This window comes from Budorcas taxicolor, chromosome 20, assembly GCF_023091745.1.
Source record: "Budorcas taxicolor isolate Tak-1 chromosome 20, Takin1.1, whole genome shotgun sequence".
Classification (NCBI taxonomy): domain Eukaryota; kingdom Metazoa; phylum Chordata; class Mammalia; order Artiodactyla; family Bovidae; genus Budorcas; species Budorcas taxicolor.
Genome location: NC_068929.1, coordinates 64,622,718 through 64,645,178, shown reverse-complemented (window position 1 = coordinate 64,645,178; position 22,461 = coordinate 64,622,718). Strand labels below are relative to the sequence as shown.

At 41.0% G+C, this 22,461-nt stretch overlaps 1 protein-coding gene and 1 non-coding gene across 2 annotated transcripts in view; one reads left to right on the top strand and one right to left on the bottom strand.

Moving 5' to 3' along the window:
- CTNND2 (catenin delta 2) overlaps window positions 1-22,461 on the bottom strand; it is a 932,875-nt gene that overhangs the window by 663,019 nt on the left and 247,395 nt on the right. The window lies entirely within an intron of this gene.
- Window positions 8,283-8,355, top strand: TRNAS-GGA (transfer RNA serine (anticodon GGA)). The gene has a single exon. It is a non-coding gene; the product is annotated as a tRNA-Ser (tRNA).

Sequence of the window (22,461 nt, the reverse complement as noted above, 5' to 3'; positions counted from 1 at the left end):
CCCCTGTGTGTCCTGCATGGCAGGTAGACTGCTTACCTGCTGTGCCACGGGGGAAGCCCGAGCATCCACATGTTTGCTGGGTATGATAAGGCACTCAGGTGTGGCAGGCATTTCTTTGAATTAAGACCGATCTAGCCTGATTTTAGTGGGGACACCAAGCAGCTTCTTATCATCAGCATGGAGGTGGCCCTAATGGCCACTGGGACAAGGCAGAGTTGCCTGAGGTTGGCAGTTTGTCTGCAGCTTCAGGCAACAGACCTGAGGTTTTGATCCTCTCATAGGAGGCAGCAGGCCCATGTTGATATCAGTGCGGTGATGAAAATATTTGGGAAGAGTAAGCCCCAGGCTCCCTCTGTGCTAACCATGGAAAAATGAATGCTTGCAGTCAGTGGCAATAAGCAGACAAGGATGCTTGGGCACACCTGCTTTTACCTGCTACAAGATCTGGAGGAGTAAAGGTTGCTTGTAAGTGTACCAAGTCGTGTTGGACTCTGCAATGGACTATAGCCTGCCAGGCTCCTCTGTTCATGGGATTCTCCAGGCAAAAATACTGGTGTCTCTTACTTCTTCAGCACTCTCAGGCAAGTTCTTTACCACTAGCGTCACCTGGGAAGCCCAAAGTTTGCTTATCCCTGCCCAAAAGGTGATGGAAATCAAGGTTTGACTCAGGCAGAGCTGCTTTTATTCTACAAGCGGTCTTTCCAAATCAAAATAGGAATGTTAATTATATATATCCTGCCCAAATGAGGGAACAAGGCTTAAGCTTGAATGTACTATTATTGTTACTGAGTCCAAACTCCCTCTGCTTGCAGTAGGAAGGCCAATAAATGGGAGACAAGATATTGAGGCATAGGGTAAAGATTTTATTCAGAAAGCCTGCAGATGGAGATGGAAGACTACTGTCTCCAAAGCAATCATCTTATCAGGGTCTGGATGCTGGGTTCTTTTACAAAACAGAGAGGGAGAGGAGGTGAGGAAGTAAAGTACAAAGGTCATAAATCTTGCAAACATCTCCTGGAATAGCCAGCTTTGGGGAGGGAATGTAATTTCTTCTTTCCTGTGGCCATCCACAGCTGGACAGGGTCCTGAACAAAGGCATTTTGGCAGGGTTTCCTGAGGCAAATCATTATGTATAGACAGTATCTTTTTAGTAAACAAAAGAAATGGAAAACAACAGTTAAAGTAAAAGAGACAGATTCAACAAGGAGTCATATTTTGTTCTTCCCTGTAACACTACCAGGTATGTAAAAATGTTCTTCTTCTTCTTTTTTTTTTTTTTTTTAAAAAAAAAACAGAGATATTGTTATGTTTGGGAAAGCTAATACATAGATTATCTAATTTCTGTTAAAAAAGTCAAATGCTACTAAGTCAAAATCTTCTTTGGATGAAGATGTTATTTGTAGCTATTCAGAGAAGGAGGACAAAAAAGGAAATTATTCCATAGTTCATAAATAAGAAATATACACTATGGTCCTACAAACTCAAGCCATCTCTGATCTATTTTTAACTCTGCTTTGGTGCTCAAGAGAAATTCACAGGGAAAAAAATGATTCAATAAAAAGCAATATCCTCGTGGGAGCATAATCAAATAAAGCTTAGTTTGGAAATGCATTTTGTAGTCTCCTAAATACAAAGCATGCGATGGGGTTACTAGATCTTTAGCAAAACCATGAATATGAATGGGAAGTTCCAAGTAACCCAAGATTATGCAGATAGGTTAAGCTTTATTCAGAGCAAAATATCACATAGATTTATAAATATTTTCATACAAAAGGGCTGCAGAGAGATTAATTGCATTTCAAACAATCTAACATCATGGATTTAAAAGATCTTGCTTTGGTTTATCGTTTTCAAAAATTACTCAGAACAATATGCACTTAAATATCTAGAACCGAATTATCAAAATCCTTTTGTACTGATTACTTTAACACTCCTACATTATTTAGAAATAATAATTTATCTCAAAAATAACATTCTAGATGCCATGAGATTGCTTTTTAAGCTGTATTCTTTTCCTGAGCTTCAAGCTATACTGTACCTTGAAGGTAGCGTAGTTTCAGATACCAAAATCTTTCTACTAAATGGGCATCTTAGATTTTCCTTGAGTTCAACTGTTCCTTCGGTTCTTACTCTCTAAGTGCCCACCTCAAACTTTTCATTGTCAAAGAGGTTGTTGGAATTCTTGCTGGGAAGCCAGTGTGAGGTGAGGATTCCAGAATGGCTTATAATATCTACACACATAAGGAAAATAACAATTGAAAGATTCTTTTAGTAAATATCAATAGAAATGGGTGGGAGACGAATAATCCTGTCCCAATCATGTGGTTTAAAAGAATCCAGTTTTAGAACCATTTTAGCATCACTGCCCAGCAGACACAAAGCCTGTGTTTATGGCTAGGGGTAGTCTTTCTGCTTTTAGGCTTGTGGTCAGCTCTTTTCAGGGGAAAGCTGAGGTTCACGCTAAGCTGGACACAGCAGCATTTGTGTGGCAGGAATGGTCATCAGCCTCCAATCAGTCCAGGAAATGGAGTCCTCTACAGCTGGGGAGATCTGAACCTACAAGACTTTAGACCTCAAGCCCCGAGTACTGCACCCCAAGACTTAGAGTACAGGATTTTCTAGATCTGACAACTTGTCACACAAGGGTGGTAGGGCCTTGCCAACATTTATAAGCGTGCTCATCTCATCTATGAATACATGTCTCCAGCATCCCTTCTGCATTGGCAGAACTCACTGGTATGGCTCTTGCTAGCTGTTTTTGAAGGACTCAGTGACCTACCCAGATTATGGACTCTTGACCATTATTCTTAACTGCTAATCATCCATATGAGAATATGCTAAGTTGCTTCAGTCGTGTCCTACTCTTTATGACCCTATGGACTGTAGCCCACCAGGCTCCTCTGTCCATGGGGATTGCCCAGGCAATAATACTGGAGTGGGTTGCCATTTCCTCCTCCAGGGGATCTCCCTGACCCAGGAATTGAACATGCATCTCTTCTGTCTCCTGCATTGGCAGGAAGGTTCTTTACCACTAGCGCCACCTGGGAAGCCCCTAGGTGAACCTGTACTAGTTCACACTAGGTGAACATATACTGGTTTTCCATACCTAGGGCAAAAAATACTGTTAAATCGCACACACACATACTTTACATAGTTTACACTGAACTGTCTTCTCTTAGGGCTCAGAAGGTAAAGAATCCTCTTGCAATGCAGGAGACCCAGCTTCAGTCCCTGGGTTGGGGAGATCCCCTGGAGAAGGGAATGGCAACCCACTCCAGAATTATGGCCTGGAGAATTCCATGGACAGAGGAGCCTGGCGGGCTGCAGACCATGGAGTTGAAAAGAGTCGGACACGACTGGGCAAGTAACAATTTTTCACTCTCTTTCAAATAAGTTACTATATGGACAGTGTAACACATGCTGCAGACATAGCTGTCATTACAGGCTTACTCCATTTGTTGGGACAGGAAGTAAATGGAAAGAGTGATTACCTTATTAGAACTAATGATTCTGGATTTAGAAAAAGGGCCTAATCCAGTGTGCTCTGGCTAAAACAGATGATACGATCATTGTTAACAGAGCAAGGCCAGCCAAGGAAAACAGGAATAGGGCCACCGCAACAGGTCAAGTACAGGAGCAAAAGCAAATAAGACAGGACTAAATCAACAAATCAAATCCATGTAGATAAAGGATGAGGAAGTAGAGAATGGTGGGAAAACCTGGCCCATAGGAGTGGTTGAAAAGTTTGGGTGAGCCACTGCCATGGGGGATTTTATCATAAGGTGGTGACTATTAATTCTTAAAGTAGGTGATCTCAGAAAAGAATGAAGAACAAAATGAAAACCACCCAAAGATAACACTCATACTGTTGCTATCTGAATTTCCAGGCTTCTCTTCTATGAATATTTTTATGCAGTTGAAATACTACACATGGGAATTTATATTCTATTGTCACCAAAGATTATCTATAATATCACTTAACAATGATTTTGATCAATGATGTGCTTGTCTGAAAAATCAAGTCCAGTAACATTTGTATAATACACAGTAACTGGGGTGGGTGCTGTGATGCTCTGCTCAGCTACCTCCCAGGAAGGAAGCATCTATTCCCCTTGCTGCCAGACGAGCTTCAACTCTCAACCCCTTAGGGAGCAGCTCAGCCTCCAGGGCAGCCTCCAACCCTTGATGGGTTGAATGTGAGCATTTGCAGGCCCAGCCCTCTCGCTCCAAGCAAGCCCTGCAGCTCTTGTACAGGTCCAGCGGGGCCTTTGTTGTATCCAAACCACAGCCCAATTTCTCCCTCTGCCCCATCCAGTGTCCTGTTGGTTTCCTTCCTTTGCTAAGCCTCCTGTATGCTACTTGTGATGCCAGAGCCAGCTTCCTGGTGAAACACACCCGAAAGAATTTATTAGAAACTTAAGATAACTAAATCTATGTTTTAAAGACAGTATTCTCTAAGACAATTTCAATCTCAAAACTTTAAAATACCTACTCAAAAGGATATTTAAGACCTTTGAACTATTGAAATAAAAGTACCAAGCTATTGAGCACCTGCTGTTCCTTTTGCTAAGTTGCTTCAGTTGGGCTAGCTAGAATAGGAAAAAGGAGTCCAGAATGGCAGTGGCTAAAAGACAAGGAAGGGAAAAGCCCACGAAAACAGAACAAAGGAAGGTCTGAGGACGGGAGTGAGGACCTCAGGTGAAACAAACAGCGCTCCTGGCTAGCCCAGTTTACACAGAGCAGGCCGGGGGAGGAGAAAAAACATGAAAAGAGGAGCCAAAATTGGGCCGGAGGCCTCTCTTCTCTTCACGTCCTTTGGGTTGGCATTCCCTCACGCCTCGTGGACATATTTTCCTTTACTTTCTAAATAAACCTGAGGTGTAACATGGAGCTGTAACACTGGTCCATCTGAGGGCTGTAACACTGGTCCATCACTTCAAATTTTTGTTGCGACAAGACAGAACCAAGGAAATTACAAACTCTCCCGACAGGTCTGACTCTGTGTGACGCTATGGACTGTAGTCACCAGGCTCCTCTGTCCATGGGGTTCTCCAGGCAAGAATACTGGAGAAAGTTGCCATTTCCTTCCTCCAGGGATCTTCCCGACCCAGGAATTGAACCCGGGTCTCCAGCATGGCAGGCAGATTCTTTTACCATCTGAGCCACCAGGGAAGCCCATTGAACACCTCCTGGCAGAGCAGGGCATCCACCTTGCCAGGGGCTGAAAATAGTAAAACAAATATGGTCCCTGATCTGTGATTTCTATGGAGATTACTGGTGTGTATTTATGTGTGTATTGTATGTATGTTTGTGAGTTGGGGTGGAAAGTTTACAGAGAACAGAACTATTGAAAATATGGTATGAAGCTGATGAAATTAATGGGAAATAAGAAAACCACTGTTCCTAAAAACAGTTTGTTCTGTCATTTCAAACTATTTCTATAGGTTCAAAATTGCAAAAAAAAAAAAAGGCTCAGGAAGTAAACCTTAAGCATTATTTCATAGAATAAATGTTAATTTTATCAGGAAGAGTTAAATGCTGGCTTTCAAAGCCATGCAAGGCTTGCTTGTTCTCTAATGACAAGAAAAAAAAATGAGGGAGGAATATGGCAAAGCAGTTGAAGCAGTCATTTTGCATAAAGAAGTATGCAATTCAGAGAAAAAGGGGAAATTACGTGAGCAATTAATGCCTCTTTATAAAATGATAAGGCAATTAGTGGAAACTTTAACACCAGCCACTAGTGTTTAGAGTGAAGTGCAGCCCCAGGGGGCTCCCTGGAGGGAAAGGCTGAAATGCAGGTTCACAGAGACACAGAGCTGAGAGCAGTCAAGGAGAGCTCACATTCCCATGCCTAAGAGTCACTATCTTTGCTAAAAACACTGAATTGACATGAGTTCTTGCATCAAAAGACTAAATGGAGAAGCATTTTTAATAGGAAGCAACATGATTGGCCATGCTTGTATTTCTGAGTTATCAGCCAATGACCTTCACCAGCCCTGCAAAAATCATACTCAGGAACAGTTCCTGAAGTCCTAAGGGGATTGACCTCAGGAATCCTTCCACCTGGGATGGGACTTGCTAGGCCACAGCTGCTCTAGGACATGTACTCCCAGCGGATCCACTGGGAACTCAGGCAGCAAGCACCCTTTAGCCTTGATCATGCCACAGAGGTCCAGCTGCAGCCGGGAGACACAGGGTGGACACAGCCCTAACTGAGCCCTGACTTCCAGCACATTTCCACTTTTCCTGGTGGACCAGGAAGCTTCCTTTCTGGGTAAAGGCCTCCCCTCTCCAGGTCAACGTCCACACTTAAGGAAGCTCCGCCTCTGGCTTCATGGAGACACTGGGACTATGAACAGTGGTTCTCTCAAACCCTGTGATGGTGTACTAATCGCTCATCATCTCCAACTCTTTGCGACCCTGTGGACTTATAGCCCACCAGGCCCTTCTGTCCATGGAATTCTCCAGGCAAGAATACTGGTGTGGGTAGCCATTCCCTTCTCCAGGGGATCTTCTCAACCCAGGGATCGAACTCAGGTCTCCTGCATTGCGGGCAGATTCTTTACCATCTGAGCCATCAGGGAAGCCCTTTCTCAAACTCTGCTGTGTACTAAAATCACCCCAGAGCCTTGAGATTCTATGTGTCTAACAACTTCCTAAGAGATCTGGGTTCCTGGGCCTGGCACCTCACTTTGGAAGCCCAGCTTTGTGATCTAGAATGTAGGGGGAGGGGAAGCCTGCCAGCATTGGGAGAGCTGCCTGCATTCCCGCTGCTTGCAAGAAGGAATGTGTTCACTGTACACTGGCTTCCAAACTGCAGTTACTTTTACAGGGTCATTTTCTCAAAGAGTTCCTCCCCTCAGTACCCTCTCTCCAGTCAATATCCATCCTTTTCTTCTCAAATGGCAGGAATATGAAAACAGTCTTTCCCCCTCCACGTTTAGACTGCTTCTATTTCATAAACTCTTTCATCTTTGTTAAGTACTTTGAGGAGTTGGAACATCTTGTGGGAAAACTGAAAATGCCAAGGTTGTTGCAAAGACATGCAACTCGATAGTTTCCCAGGCTTGGGAGGTACTAGAGTGCCATATTCTAGAGGGAGTTGGGAACAGTAGCTCATGGCAGGTAGGATGGAGAGGTTGAGATCCCAGGGCTGATTCCCTACCACAGGTCTTGGCAACATGAGTGACTGGTTTTATTTATAAAGATGCTGGGTTTTATTTTTTTCAATTTGTATTGAAATATAGTTGATTCACAATGTTGTGTTAGTTCCAGGCGTACAGCGAAGTGATTCAGTTATACACACACACATATATATATTCTTTTTAAAATAATTTTCCCTTCTAGGTTATCATAGGATATTGAGTATAGTTCCTTGAGCTACACAGGAGGTCTTTGCTGGTTGCATATTTTATATATGGGGAAAAAAAGTGGAAAGGGTTAGTGGCTCAGTTGTGCCCGAATCTTTACAACCCCAGGGACTATAGCCCATCAGGCTCCTCTGTTCATGGAATTCTTCATGCAAGAATACTGGAAAGGGTTGCCACTCCCTTCTCCAGGGGATCTTCCTGACTCAGGGATGGAACCCAGGTCTCCTCTATTGCAGGCAGATTCTTTACCTTCAGCGTCACCAGGGAATGCTGTTGCTGCTGCTGCTAAAGTCGCTTCCGTTGTGTCCGACTTTGTGCGACCCCATGGACGGCAGCCCACCAGGCTCCCCTGTCCCTGGGATTCTCCAGGCAAGAATACTGGAGTGGGTTGCCATTTCCTTCTCCAATGCATGAAAGTGAAAAGTGAAAGTGAAGTCACTCAGTTGTGTCTGACTCTAAGTGTATAATTTTTAATCCCCAGAGCTTAATTTATCCCCCTCCTTCCCCTTTGGTAACCATAAGTTTTCTGTCTGCTAGTCTGTTTCTGTTTTATAAATAAGTTCATTTGTATCATTTTTTAAGATTCCATATATAAGCAATATCATATGTTTGTCTTCCATTGTCTGACTTAGTTCACTTAGTGTCATCATCTCTAGCTCCATCCATGTTGCTGCGAGTGGCATGATTTCATCCTTTTTTATGGAGGAGTACCCCACTGTCTGTCACCTTTCCCAGTGGCTCAGAGGTTAAAGCGTCTGCCTGGAATGCAGGAGACCCGGGTTCGATCCCTGGGTCGGGAAGATCCCCTGGAGAAGGAAATGGCAACCCACTCCAGTACTCTTGGCTGGAGAATCCCATGAAGGGAGGAGCCTGGTAGGCTACAGTCCATGGGGTCCCAAAGAGTTGGACACGTCCCTGGTGGCTCAGAGGTTAAAGCGTCTGCCTGGAATGCAGGAGACCTGGGTTCGATCCCTGGGTCAGGAAGATCCCCTGGAGAAGGAAATGGCAACCCACTTTAGTACTCTTGCTGGGAGAATCCCATGGAGAGAGGAGCCTGGTAGGCCACAGTCCATGGGGTCACAAAGAGTCGAACATGACTGAGCAACTTCACTTCACTCCATTGTGCATACATGCCACACTGATAGAGGAATGGCAATAGGCATTTAAAATAAGAGTCGCAGACTCCTTATCTGAAAGTAGGAGCAATGCCTGTCTCTTTACTAGTTTGTTAGCTGTTTGTGGTCTAAATATTCTAAGAAACACATAACCTATCTTTTTCTCAAAGACTTTTCTGACAAGCCCTACTCTGCTTTAACTTTGGCTCTTAAACACTTTAAAAAGTAAAAATGACTATATCTACTTCTTAGGGTGCATTAATCTGCACAAATCTAAAATAAAAAAGAAATTCTAGTAAAATGATTCACCATTGGTAGATGAGTGGATAAGGAAGTTGTGGTACATATATACAATGGAATATGACTCAGCTATAAAAAGGAATGAATTTGAGTCAGGTCTAATGAGATGCATGAACCTGGAGCCTGTTACACAGAGTGAAGTGAGTCAGAAAGAGAAAGACAAATACTGTATATTAATGCATATATATGGAATTTTGAAAGACAGTACCAATGATCCTACATGCAGGTCAGCAAAGCAGACAAAGATGTATAAGAACAGAGTTTCAGACTCAACAGGAGAAGGCACGGGTAGGATAATTTGAGAGAATAGCATTGAACCACGTGCATTATCATATGTGAAACAGATGACCAGTGCAAGTTCACTGCACAAAGCAGGGCTCACAAAGCTGGTGCTCTGGCACAACCCAGAGGGATGGGGTGGGAAGGGAAGGAGGGGGGCTCAGGACAAGGGCGTACACATGTATACCTGTGGCTGATTCATGTTGATGTATGGCCCAAACCATCACAGTGTTGTAAAGTAATTATTCTCTAATTAAAATATAAAAAGCATACAAAAAATACACTTTCTCAATCTCCTCAACTACATTTCTTTGTCATGAAGCAGGCTGCAATATGGTATAAAACAGAATTCAAAATACCCCAAATAACATACAGCACTATCCTGTGTGTGTCTCAGGATTATGGTGCATTTTCTTCTCATATTTGTTTCCTGTACAGAATTTTCCCCCATAAGCAGCATCATGATGAGTATGAAATCTTGCCCTGCTTTCATTACTCTCCATTATAACACGAGCACTTTTCACAAGTGTAATCTTGTAAGAGGCAGCTTTCTTCCCAGTTTATTTCTTGAGTATTTATAGACTGAAGGGAAAGGAAGAGCACTGTGGCATCTGCAATCTCACAGAATAGTATCCAGTATGGCACTGCCATGCTTGACACACCATAGAAAAAAATGAAACCAGTGGTCTATAAAAACTATGCAGTGAGAAAATTATGCAATTAGTAAAATACGTGAAAGGGTTGCCCTATAAAGGTCATTTTCTTCTGGTGTTACAAGCATGAACTCTGGACCTTCATTACTGAGCTCAAATCTCAGACTTGCCATTTAACCAGTTAGGTGACTTAGGAAAGAAAGTATCTTTAACCCTAATGACCTTTTATCCCATCTATAAAACAGAACTAAGCCCAGAACCTCGCTCATGGACTTGTTGTAAGAATTAAATGCAATTATGTATGCAGAGGGCTTACAAGAGCCCTTGATTCACAGTAAATACTCAATAAATATGGCATTTCTTACACCCAAATGCATTTAATAGGTGACAGCAGTGATTCTCAAAATATGGTTCTCAGACCCACGGTATCATCATCAGCTGGAAACTCGAAAATACAAGCCTTGGGCCTGATCCAAGACCAACTGAATCAAAAAAGAAGGGGACAGCAATTAGTGTTCAATAAGCCTCCTGGTCATTCCTACACACTTTTAAGTTTGGAAACACTGGGATAAAGGCAGAATATTCCATTGACCCTTTTTATAGATATGAATTCCCAATGGCTTTTCAGTTTTGTTTTAAGGATTAATTAATTTGAGGTGGTGAGAAGAAAGTTGGTTAACAGCTATAAAGCTCTACCTAGAGGTGACCCAAGTATCTTTAACATTAATTAATAATCTCTAGAATATTAGGTCTTCTGAGACAAAATTTATCCTCACATGAATAGCTAAATACCTAAGATATAATGTTAAATTTTTCCTTTTTGTTATAATAGAATGCTAGATAAAATTAAGAGCAAATATAGGTACTGAAAACTCTATTTTAATCAAACTTTATTTTAATCTATTTTAATCAAATCAAATCAGTCCCAACTTTATGGGACTGAATAGAACTTATGCACATGTACCATTCATAGTTATGAAATCCATTAATTCTCAGATATTAAATGATTTGTTGCTGTTCAGCTGCTAAGTCATGTTTGAAATGATAAATGATGCTTAATGATTCGTTTTGAGTTGGGCATCAGTATCTTATAGACAGAGAGTTAATACTTACCTTAAAATTGCTGTTTCCCTTTCATTATGTTTTGACATGGAAAAGAAACACAATGACCAAATGATAAAGACAGTCTCACTTAGGTTGGGGGAATCAGGACTCTTGTAGTGGGGATACAGGACTGTATTCTTCGAAAGAGCAAGAAGAAAGGGGGGGGGCATATATTAAAAACCTAATTTTTAGTAAATAAAATTATGAAAAGCTTATCTTCACATCCTACATCAAATAAAGTAAAAGCAAACCATCTAAATATTCATAAAACCTTTATAAATCTTTCTCCATTACATTCTCCTGCAAAATAGTTGTATTGAATGTGGAATCACAAGTGCTACTTTTGACCTCATGTATTACCAATTTAAGACTCTCTGTGGGCTACCCTGTTGGCTCAGTGTTAAAGAATCCACCTGACAATGCAGGAGACTAAAGTCCGATCTTTGGGTCAGGAAGATGCCCTCAGTTCAGTTCAGTTCAGTTCAGTTCAGTTCAGTCGTTCAGTCGTGTCTGACTCTTTGCGACCCCATGAATCGCAGCACACCAGGCCTCCCTGTCCATCACCATCTCCCAGAGTTCACTCAGATTCACATCCATCGAGTCAGTGATGCCATCCAGCCATCTCATCCTCAGTTGTCCCCTTCTCCTCCTGCCCTCAATCCCTCCAAGCATCAGAGTCTTTTCCAATGAGTCAACTCTTCGCATGAGGTGGCCAAAGTACTGGAGCTTCAGCTTTAGCATCAGTCCTTCCAAAGAAATCCCAGGGTTCATCTCCTTCAGAATGGTCTGGTTGGATCTCCTTGCAGTCCAAGGAACTCTCAAGAGTCTTCTCCAACACCACAGTTCAAAAGCATCAATTCTTCGGCTCTCAGCCTTCTTCACAGTCCAACTCTCACATCCATATATGACCACAGGAAAAACCATAGCCTTGACTAGACGGACCTTAGTCAGCAAATAATGTCTCTGCTTTTGAATATACTATCTAGGTTGGTCATAACTTATCTTCCAAAGAGTAGGCGTCTTTTAATTTCATGGTTGCAGTCACCATCTGCAGTGATTTTGGAGCCCCCCCAAAAATAAAGTCTGACACTGTTTCCACTGTTTTCCCATCTATTTCCCATGAAGTGATGGGACCGGATGCCATGATCTTCATTTTCTGAATGTTGAGCTTTAGGCCAACTTTTTCGCTCTCCTCTTTCACTTTGATCAAGAGGCTTTTTAGCTCCTCTTCACTTTCTGCCATAAGGGTGGTGTCATCTGCGTATCTGAGGTTATTGATATTTCTCCCGGCAATCTTGGTTCCAGCTTGTGTTTCTTCCAGTCCAGCGTTTCTCATGATGTACTCGGCATATAAGTTAAATAAGCAGGGTGACAATATACAGCCTTGACGCACTCCTTTTCCTATTTGGAACCAGTCTGTTGTTCCATATCCAGTTCTAACTGTTGCTTCCTGACCTGCATATGGATTTCTCAAGAGGCAGGTCAGGTGGTCTGGTATTCCCATCTCTTTCAGAATTTTCCACAGTTTATTGTGATCCACACAGTCAAAGGCTTTGGCATAGTCAATAATGAAGAAATAGATGTTTTTCTGGAACTCTCTTGCTTTTTCCATGATCCAGTGGATGTTGGCAATTTGAGCTCTGGTTCCTCTGCCTTTTCTAAAACCAGCTTGAACATCAGGGAGTTCATGGTTCACGTATTGCTGAAGCCTGCCTTGGAGAATTTTGAGCATTACTTTACTAGCATGTGAGATGAGTGCAATTGTGCGGTAGTTTGAGCATTCTTCTGCACTGCCTTTCTTGGGAATTGGAATGAAAACTGACCTTTTCTAGTCCTGTGGCCACTGATGAGTTTTCCAAATTTGCTGGCATATTGAGTGTGGCACTTTCACAGCATCATCTTTCAGGATTTAAAACAGCTCAACTGGAATTCCATCACCTCCACTAGCTTTGTTCATAGTGATGCTTTCTAAGCCCCACTCGACTTCACTTTCCAAGATGTCTGGCTCTAGATTAGTGATCACATCATCATGATTATCTGGGTCATGAAGATCTTTTTTGTACAGTTCTTCCGTGTATTCTTGCCATCTCTTCTTAATATCTTCTGCTTCTATTAGGTCCAGACCATTTCTGTCCTTTATCGAGCCCATCCTTGCATGAAATGTTCCCTTGGTATCTCTAATTTTCTTGAAGAGATCTGTAGTCTTTCCTATTCTGTTCTTTTCCTCTATTTCTTTGCACTGATCGCTGAAGAAGGCTTTCTTATCTCTTCTTGCTATTCTTTGGAACTCTGCATTCAGATGCTTATATCTTTCCTTTTCTCCTTTGCTTTTTGCCTCTCTTCTCTTCACAGCTATTTGTAAGGCCTCCCCAGACAGCCATTTTGCTTTCTTGCATTTCTTTTCCATGGGGATGGTCTTGATCCCTGTCTCCTGTACAATGTCACGAACCTCATTCCATAGTTCATCAGGCACTCTTATCTATCAGATCTAGGCCCTTAAATCTATTTCTCACTCCCACTCTATAATCATAAGGGATTTGATTTAGGTCATACCTGAATGGTCTAGTGGTTTTCCCTACTTTCTTCAATTTAAGTTTGAATTTGGTAATAAGGAGTTCATGATCTGAGCCACAGTCAGCTCCTGGTCTTGTTTTTGTTGACTGTATAGGGCTTTTCCATCTTTGGCTGCATAGAATATAATCAATCTGATTTCGGTGTTGATCATCTGGTGATGTCCATGTGTAGAGTCTTCTCTTGTGTTGTTGGAAGAGGGTGTTTGCTATGACCAGTGCATTTTCTTGGCAAAACACTATTAGTCTTTGCCCTGCTTCATTCTGCATACCAAGGCCAAATTTGCCTGTTACTCCAGGTGTTTCTTGACTTCCTACTTTTGCATTCCAGTCTCGTAAAATGAAAAGGATATCTTTTTTGGGTGTTAGTCCTAAAAGGTCTTGTAGGTCTTCATAAAACCGTTCAACTTTGGCTTCTTCAGCATTACTGGTTGGGGCATAGACTTGGATAACTGTGATATTGAATGGTTTGCCTTGGAGACGAACAGAGATCATTCTGTCGTTTTTGAGATTGCATCCAAGTACTGCATTTTGGACTCTTTCGTTGACCATGATGGCTACTCCGTTTCTTCTGAGGGATTCCTGCCTGCAGTAGTAGATATAATGGTCATCTGAGTTAAATTCACCCATTCCAGTCCATTTTAGTTTGCTGATTTCTAGAATGTCGACGTTCACCCTTGCCATCTCTTGTTTGACCACTTCCAATTTGCCTTGATTCATGGACCTGACATTCCAGGTTCCTATGCAATATTGCTCTTTACAGCATCGGATCTTGCTTCTATCACCAGTCACATCCACAACTGGGTATTGTTTTTGCTTTGGCTCCATCCCTTCTTTCTTTCTGGAGTTATTTCTCCGCTGATCTCCAGTAGCATATTGGGCACCTACTGACCTGGGGAGTTCCTCTTTCAGTATCCTATCATTTTGCCTTTTCATACTGTTCATGGGGTTCTCAAGGCAAGAATATTGAAGTGGCTTGCCATTCCCTTCTCCGGTGGACCACGCTTTGTCAGACTTCTCCACCATGACCCGCCAGTCTTGGGTTGCCCCACAGGCATGGCTTGGTTTCATTGAGTTAGACAAGGCTGTGGTCCTAGTGTGATTAGATTGACTAGTTTTCTGTGAGTATGGTTTCAGTGTGTCTGCCCTCTGATGCCCTCTTGCAACACCTACCATCTTACTTGGGTTTCTCTTACCTTGGGCATGGGGTATCTCTTCACATCTGCTCCAGCAAAGCACAGCTGCTGCTCCTTACCTTGGAAGAGGGGTATCTGGAGAAGGAAATGGCAAACTACTCCAGTTTTCTTGCCTGAGAAATCCCATGGATAGAGCAGCCCAGTGGGCTGCAGTCCACAGGGTCGCAAAACTGTCACAATTTAGCAACTAAACAACAATAACAAAGACTCGCTGTCATCACCAACAATGTCCGTAAAATATCCTGAAGCCACACCAGCTACCTGCCATTTGTTGGACTCACCATGAACTGAATCTGAAGGAAGTTTTCCGGCATGAGCACCATTTTGGAACAGGAGATCCATCTAGGCTCACACTGGTTTCTTTCAAACAGCCAAGTAGCAGGGTGTCCATAAACCATTTCCTTCCCTGAGACTGGAAAACTGACCATAGCCTTGAATCCCACAAGAATTAGATAAACTCAATGTCTAATTATAATGAAATAGTTTAGAAGTCAGGATTTTCATCAAACAGAAATGTTTGGGGAAAGGAAGAAAACTGCATGTTTCTCTGCAGGACACCCAGCAAGGCATACACATCTGTGCTGATTGTGTAATAATTTTCCATCAACAAGCCCTGTTCCTGCAAAGGAAGCCCAGCTATAACTTAAACTCATTTCAGCACCCTTATCAGTGTTAACAGTTTGTTCATTTAACCAACGGCCACTCTCTTTAACAGTATTCTTAGCATATCAATGTGAAGAATTCTGTATAAATAGGGCAAAGAGATTTATCACATTAGTTTTTTCCTGATCTTCATTTAAAAGATTAATTGCTTCTGTTAATGTTGCTGCTTCTGCTATTTTTATAACACTGTCTGGATGGTACGAAATCCAGTAACATGTCAGTTGAGCAGTTTCATTTTATATATTCTATCATTACTCAGTGGCATTCTACTTGAGATATAGATGCTTAATGAAGAGACATGTCAGTTATCTATTTCTTGGTGTCTTTTTAGTTACTTTTATGAAGAGCTCTTTCCTAATCAGACTGGCTGGGAGCACTTAGGCTGATGCATCCTGTTTTGTAGAGCTCTCCAACAAGTCACAGGCTATTACTTTTAATGACAAAGTTCTCATAAACAATTCTTAATAGTGTTCCAATAGACTAGTAAGATTTTTCACCTGGTTGCCTATAATAAGAATTAATTGGAATCAACAAAACCCATAGATATTTCTTATTAAAGTGATGTGTAGCAGGTACATTCACTAGAAAAGACTCTGATGCTGGCAAAGATTGAAGGCAGAAGGAGAAGAGGGCAAAAGAGGATGAGATGGTTGGATGGGATCACCGATTCAATGGACATGAATTTAGGTAAACTCTGGGAGATGGTGACGGACAGGGAAGCCTGGTATGCTGCATTCCATGGGGTCACGAAGAGTCGGACACGACTTGGTGACTAAACAATAACAACAGCATGTATGTACTCTCACTTTTTAAAAAAAATCCCTAAGTTATTGTTATGATTAATTAAAGTAATTACTTATACTATTAACTGTTGCTTCCTAGAGGCACAGTGTATACTTCAACTCAATTTATCTTAGAAGTGTACAATGTTCTTTGGTGTCCTATGTTCAGACTTTGGGGAGGATACAAGGTGGAAATGTCAGGTCACTATCAAGGTGCACCCCCAGTAGATGTGAGATACAAGATTCACCCAACAGTGCATGCATGTGAAGACTATTCTTTGACTTGGAAGTTACCTAGTTGACTGCAGAGTATACCCACTCTTGAGTTCTTACTCTTTCCTGGGGACTGCTGTCTTGGGAAAGAACTTACCCACCTCCAAGGCCCAGGGCCCAGCCAATGGTTTGTTTTGTTGGTTCAGTTCTATTAAGTCTTGAGAGCTATTAGCCCTAAAGAAGCATTGACTGCAACTCTCTTCACCTATTTCAACTTGTAAATTACAAGGGGTTTGGCGACTACTGAGTTATTCTGTACTGTTGGTATCTGGGGGACCATCAGTACAGGTTTGTGGTCTAGATGAGCAAGTCATTCAAGTGCAAGACTTGCCTGGATGTAACACTGATGTAATTAGCAAGCCATGAATGACACCAATAGCCAGCAGACATCTCAGCCCTTCTTTAAGATGGTGCTATCTGGTTGGTGTCTACAGGGATTCTCATGGCACTGTTCCTTGCTAGTCTCTTGATCGCAATCACCCTCTCTCAGAGGCTGAACCATATGAAATTGCCATGGCTGTAGATCAAGGGGCCTCAGATCGGCAACCTCATATGTCTGATCAAATACTTCTACAAATCTACAGCAGCCTATATACCATGGATCCAATTTCCAATGAGCTACATTCAAAATCTCCCATCTTGATGCTCACTTCAACTGCAAGAAATCTCTCCCTCCTGGAAAGTCCCTCTTTGGGGAACTTTTCAGTTTTTAGCGCAGCCCTTTGTGATGCACACCTCAACACTAGGCTGTGAAGCAGGGCTCCACTTGAAAGCTGTGCCTCCGCTGTTCACGTCTGCATGTTACATATCCCATTGCTCCTCTTAAGCATGTGCTTAACAGTTCTTTGCAAGACCCAAAGGAAATCTCAGAGGAAGAGAGAAAATGGTTATGACCCAGGCCTGCAGTCATAATGCCCACGTTTAAATGCCAACATAATTCCTTCCTACTGGTTTACCTCTGCCAAAAATGGAAATAATAATCCTTTATACTTTCCTACAAGAAGTAAATACACTGGGGAATTAAATAAGTTAACTTCTCAAAAAAAAACTTAAAGTAGGCAAAGGTTCAGTGGATACCAACCATCATTATTTTAATTTCAAAATGACAAATTCTGCAAACTAGTCCCCTATAGATTTAGGAATACTGAAGGCTAGACTGCAAACTAAGAAGCTGTTGGTCTGATTCAGAGTCTCATGGGTCAACAGTGGACATCATCAGTGAAGGAGAGAGGTCATTTCAGAGCTCAGAGTGCAGGCTGATACCCCATCTGCTCATGGGGTATCAGCTGGGGCAACTTAAAAGTTCTGGATTTCTAGGCTCTTACACAGACTAGAGAAATGAGTCTCCCTGAGATTGAGGCCTAGGTTATCTTCTAGGTGAAGCTCAAAGTACGATCAGGCTTGAGAGTTCTAATGTAAAATACACTCGGACCACACAACCATTCCTCATGGTAGTTTTCTGGGATAACTGTAAACAGACAAAGAAAAAGCCATTCAAAGTCAAAGTTCTCTTCCAAGGCCGTCAAGCCCAATTAAGAAAGCATTGTCATTTCTGTTCCTTTTGTTTCCTCTAGTCAGAGAACCCATTTTCCAAATTAAACTTAGGGACTGAAACTTAACAACAAGAGCTTAGGGATCAGAGGAAAACCATAACTAAGCTCCTAGCCCCACAGAATTACAAGCATGCCTGTATTTTTCTATAAAAGGGTATATATAAGGGGCAGGAAATAGTTTCCTTATCTTTCATAAGGGGACATTTGGATATGACACCTAAACTAAATTGATTTTATTATTTGACTACAATAACCTTTCTCAGGGCATAGGAATCCAAATGCATATCAGGCCCAGCAGTGGAATTTTACATGAGACAAATCTCCAAATCCTCATGTATCATATTTTTCTGCTTTTTAAAACAATTATTGGGTCCCTAAGGAGTTTTTAGACTTTTTCTCAAATCACTCCCACTTATGCAGTTTTATATCATATATCTGTTTACATACTATGGCCTTTGGAAGACCACAGACCACTAAAATATCTAAGGTCTACTTCCCTTTCGCAACAAAAATCAATTTCTGCCCCCTTGGGGACTTTATTTTCCCCACCCCATTTTGAGAATGCTTTTTTACCACCTAAATGGCTGTATCAGCCAAGAGCATGAGCTGTGAAGAGCTGCTTCAGAGGAAACCTGAGAGAATATTCTTATCTCTTGGAATCTGTAAATACTCATCATCAGTAACAAATTGTGTCAAATTCTAACCCCTTACCCATATCATGCTGCAGAATCCTACTGCGTAGTGAAAGCAACCTTTTATTAAGGGAAAGGTAAATCTGTGGAACTGTAAAAATGACTTCACTGACCTATTATCTCAAACGTCCTCTAACATTCTAGATTTTCCTGGTTAGGTTCTGAGTAATCTGTCAAAATGAGAGTTCTGAGTATTCACTATAGTTCTAAAACAAACAAATTTGATGACTACCACTGCCAACATAAATTGGGGTTATATAGCAGTTAGTAATGCAAAATATGTTATAACTATCCCTAACAGCTTTCATTTATATTGGACTTTACCATTTAAAAATGCTCTTCCTATATTATCTTCTTTAAATAATGGAGAGCTGGTGAAAGGATTACATGTTTACAAATAAACTTAAGAAGGTCTATAACCCAGCCAAGTTATCATAGTTACACTTCTGAAATAAATGACAAGGTCACTTACAAAATTCTTAGGCAATTTCTCAATAAACAGATAAACAACAGTGGCTTCCATTTTCACCCTTTGTGTGTGGATCAAAACCCATACCACTTCTAGAAAATGACAAAGCCTTAAAAATGCATCACCTGACCTCCGATTTATGTGAATTCTGCAAAGCCCACAGCAATGGGAAATTGAGGTTGGGAACAGGCTCTTTCTGTCCTTTATTTCTGGATTCCAGTTTTCTTATTTGTTGACACTGGATTTTCACGTTAAAATCTCAGGCTATGCAAGAAATGTAATTGTCTGGCATTGTGCAACTTGGATAAACACGTGTACACCTCATCTACCTGGGCTCTGAGGCTACGAACAGGTATTTCAGGTAAGCAAAATCTACTTTTGCCTGTGAGGCTGCTCAAACATCTGCAGTCAAATTGCTTAATTTTTTTCAGGTCTAACTTTGAAAACTATTCACAGGGCTAGCCCAAACAGGTGGGATCGTCTTAGAACTTTCTATGTAGGTTTCTATGTAGGTTAAGTCATCAGACATTCCATGCTCATAAAAATGCTTCTTTAGGGCTTTCCTGGTGGTCCAGTGGCTAGGAGTCTGCCTTGCAATGCAGGGGACAGGGGTTCAATCCCTGGTCCGGGAAGATCCCAAATGCCATGTAGTTCCTGGGTGCCCAGACCACAACTAGTGAGCCCACGGTCTAGAGCCCGTGCTCTGCAATAAGAGAAACCACCGCAGTGAGAAGCCTGCTCACCACAGCTAGAGAGTAGACCTTGCTCACCACAGCTAGAGAAAGCCTGTGCAGCAACAAAGATCCAGCACAACCAAAAATTAAAAAAAAAAATTCTAGAGATTTTAAAAATGCTTTCTTGTGTTGAAATATAATAGGAATCTATCAGAGAGATAATAGGTGTGCCTTCCACTCAAAGTAAGTGTTCTCCACATATATAGGCATTCTGTGATACAAGGAAGGTGGGGTTTAGGGCAGAGGTACTTTTTAAACTGAATACTTACAAATAAATCCAGCCCTATGTTACCAATACTTGTACAATTCATGTTTGCAACAACTAAACACTTTGGAGGTGTATTGCTGTCTTTCCTTGATTTGTTTTACTTTGCTGTGTTCTATTTATTCATTTATTGATCAAAAGGTAGATGATATCAACAACTTCTGTTTAAAGTCACAATATGTACTGGAGCAATTAAAACAAGTATGATGTGCACCTTTTATCAGAGAATCATGGATATCACAAAATAGAGAACTTATTACTCAACTGTGATTAATGACTTGTTTATACTACTGGTGATGGTCTCTTCAAATTCAGGCAAATAATTTAGCTTAAAGTGGCTTTAAGTCACCAGACTTACTCATCCTTAGCAGCAGAAGAAATGACACATCTTACTTGGAAGACCACTCTTTAAATTTAGACTCAAATAATTCCCATGCATAAGCTCCCAGGAACATGAACTTCATCAGAAAACACAAATGCAAGAGTAAGTCAGTCCAAATGAGCAAGACTAATGAGAAGCAACAAACAGAAGAACAAAACCCACAAAGATTGAAGACAATGGAATTATCAGAATCAGAATATGAAAAAAATATATTTAATAAAGATATAAAGGGGACCTTGAAATTAAAAGTTATAAGCGATTATCCAACATTCCAAAGTAAATATGAATAAGAACAACTTGAACTTAGAGAAACGAAAAATATAAATTAGCATATTAGAAGTAGCTTAATAACTCTCATAGGCTGCTGATAGGATTGGAGATGGTACAACTCCTCTGGGAAGAAGTGGCATTCTTCTGAAAAGCTAAACATGCACCTGCCATATGGGCTAGCCATTCTGCATGCATATACTTACCCGAATCAAAAAAAAGTATATGTTATACAAAGACTTGTGTATAAGACTTGTTCATAGCAACTTCATTAGTAAACGCACAAAACTATAAGCAACCCAAATGTCTATCAAGAGGCAAATGAATACACAATTTGTGCTACACTGATAAAATAGAATACTACTCCGCAACAAAGATGAATGAGCTACTGCTCTCTGTAATAATTAAAGTTTAATAGTTCTTTATGATAAAACACCATGCAAATTAGGGAAAGGAATGCCCTTAACTAGATAAAATAACTATTTTTCTTAAAACTTACATTGACATAGCATGACCCAGAGATTCCACCTGTAGCTATACACCCAAGAGAAATGAAAATCAAGTGCACACATAATAATGTGCACATGAGTGTTCGCAGCAGCAGTCATAGTATCCAAAAATTGGAAACAATCTAAACTTCCAACATCTGATTAATTGATAAAGTGAATACTATTGGCAACAAAAAGAAATGACATAATGATACATGGCACACAACATGGATGAATTGTGAAAACACTATGCTAAATAAAAGGGCCAATCACAGAAGACTTCATATTGTAGGATACCATTTATATAAAATGTCTGGAGCACTTCCCTGATAGCTCAACTGGTAAAGAATTCGCTTGCAGTGCAGGACACCTGAGTTCGATCCCTGGGTTGGGAAGATTCCCTGGAGAAGAAATGGCAACCCACTCCAGTATTCTTGCCTGGAGAATTTCATGGGCCTGGCGGGCTACAGTCCATGGGGTTGCAAGAGTTGGACACGACTGAGCGACTCAGCACGGCACAGAACAAAACGTCTAGAAAAGATAAATCTATGGGGCTAGGAAGGGTACCAGGCTTCTTTTGGGGGAGGTGAAAATGTTCTAAACTAACTGTGGTAATGACTGCAAAATCCTATACATATACTAAGAACTATGAACTTTTACATTTTAAATGAGTTAATTGAATGATATATGAATTATATACTAATAAAGATGTCATTAAAAAAACATGCAGCAATTCTTGTAATGATAAAGGAAATCCATCAGTTAAAGAGTGGCTTGGTCTTCCCCACCTCTTACCAATACAGAAAGAAAATGAAATGAGAGCTAAAACATTTTATAAGAAAACTGAAGGCAGTTATCTCCACAGATCTCTTATATAAAACCCTGAAGGAATCTACAAACTCATTACAGAAATATTTAAAGAGGTTTTAGCAAGTTTGCTTGATATCAGACCAACACCTGAAAAGCAGCTCCATTTCTACGCAAAAAAGCAGCTCTTCGTAGATGTACCTTATAAAAAAGGCAACATTTCCAAGAGCAACAAAAGCTGTAAGGAGCCTAAGCATGAATGGAACAAAGAATGCCAAGCTTTTAAGAAGAAATATATAAACTTCATTGAAAGATCTTATACAAAATGAATTGACATCAAGTTCATGAATAGGAAGACTGAAATAATAAACCTGTAACTTCCTCCAGTTTCCCAGAAGTAGATCACACATTGGTGAAAATCTTACACATGACAGAGACATTGTAAGACAGAGCACTGTAAGCTCATGGAACAAACGACAGGCTACTAGATAGTAGGTAT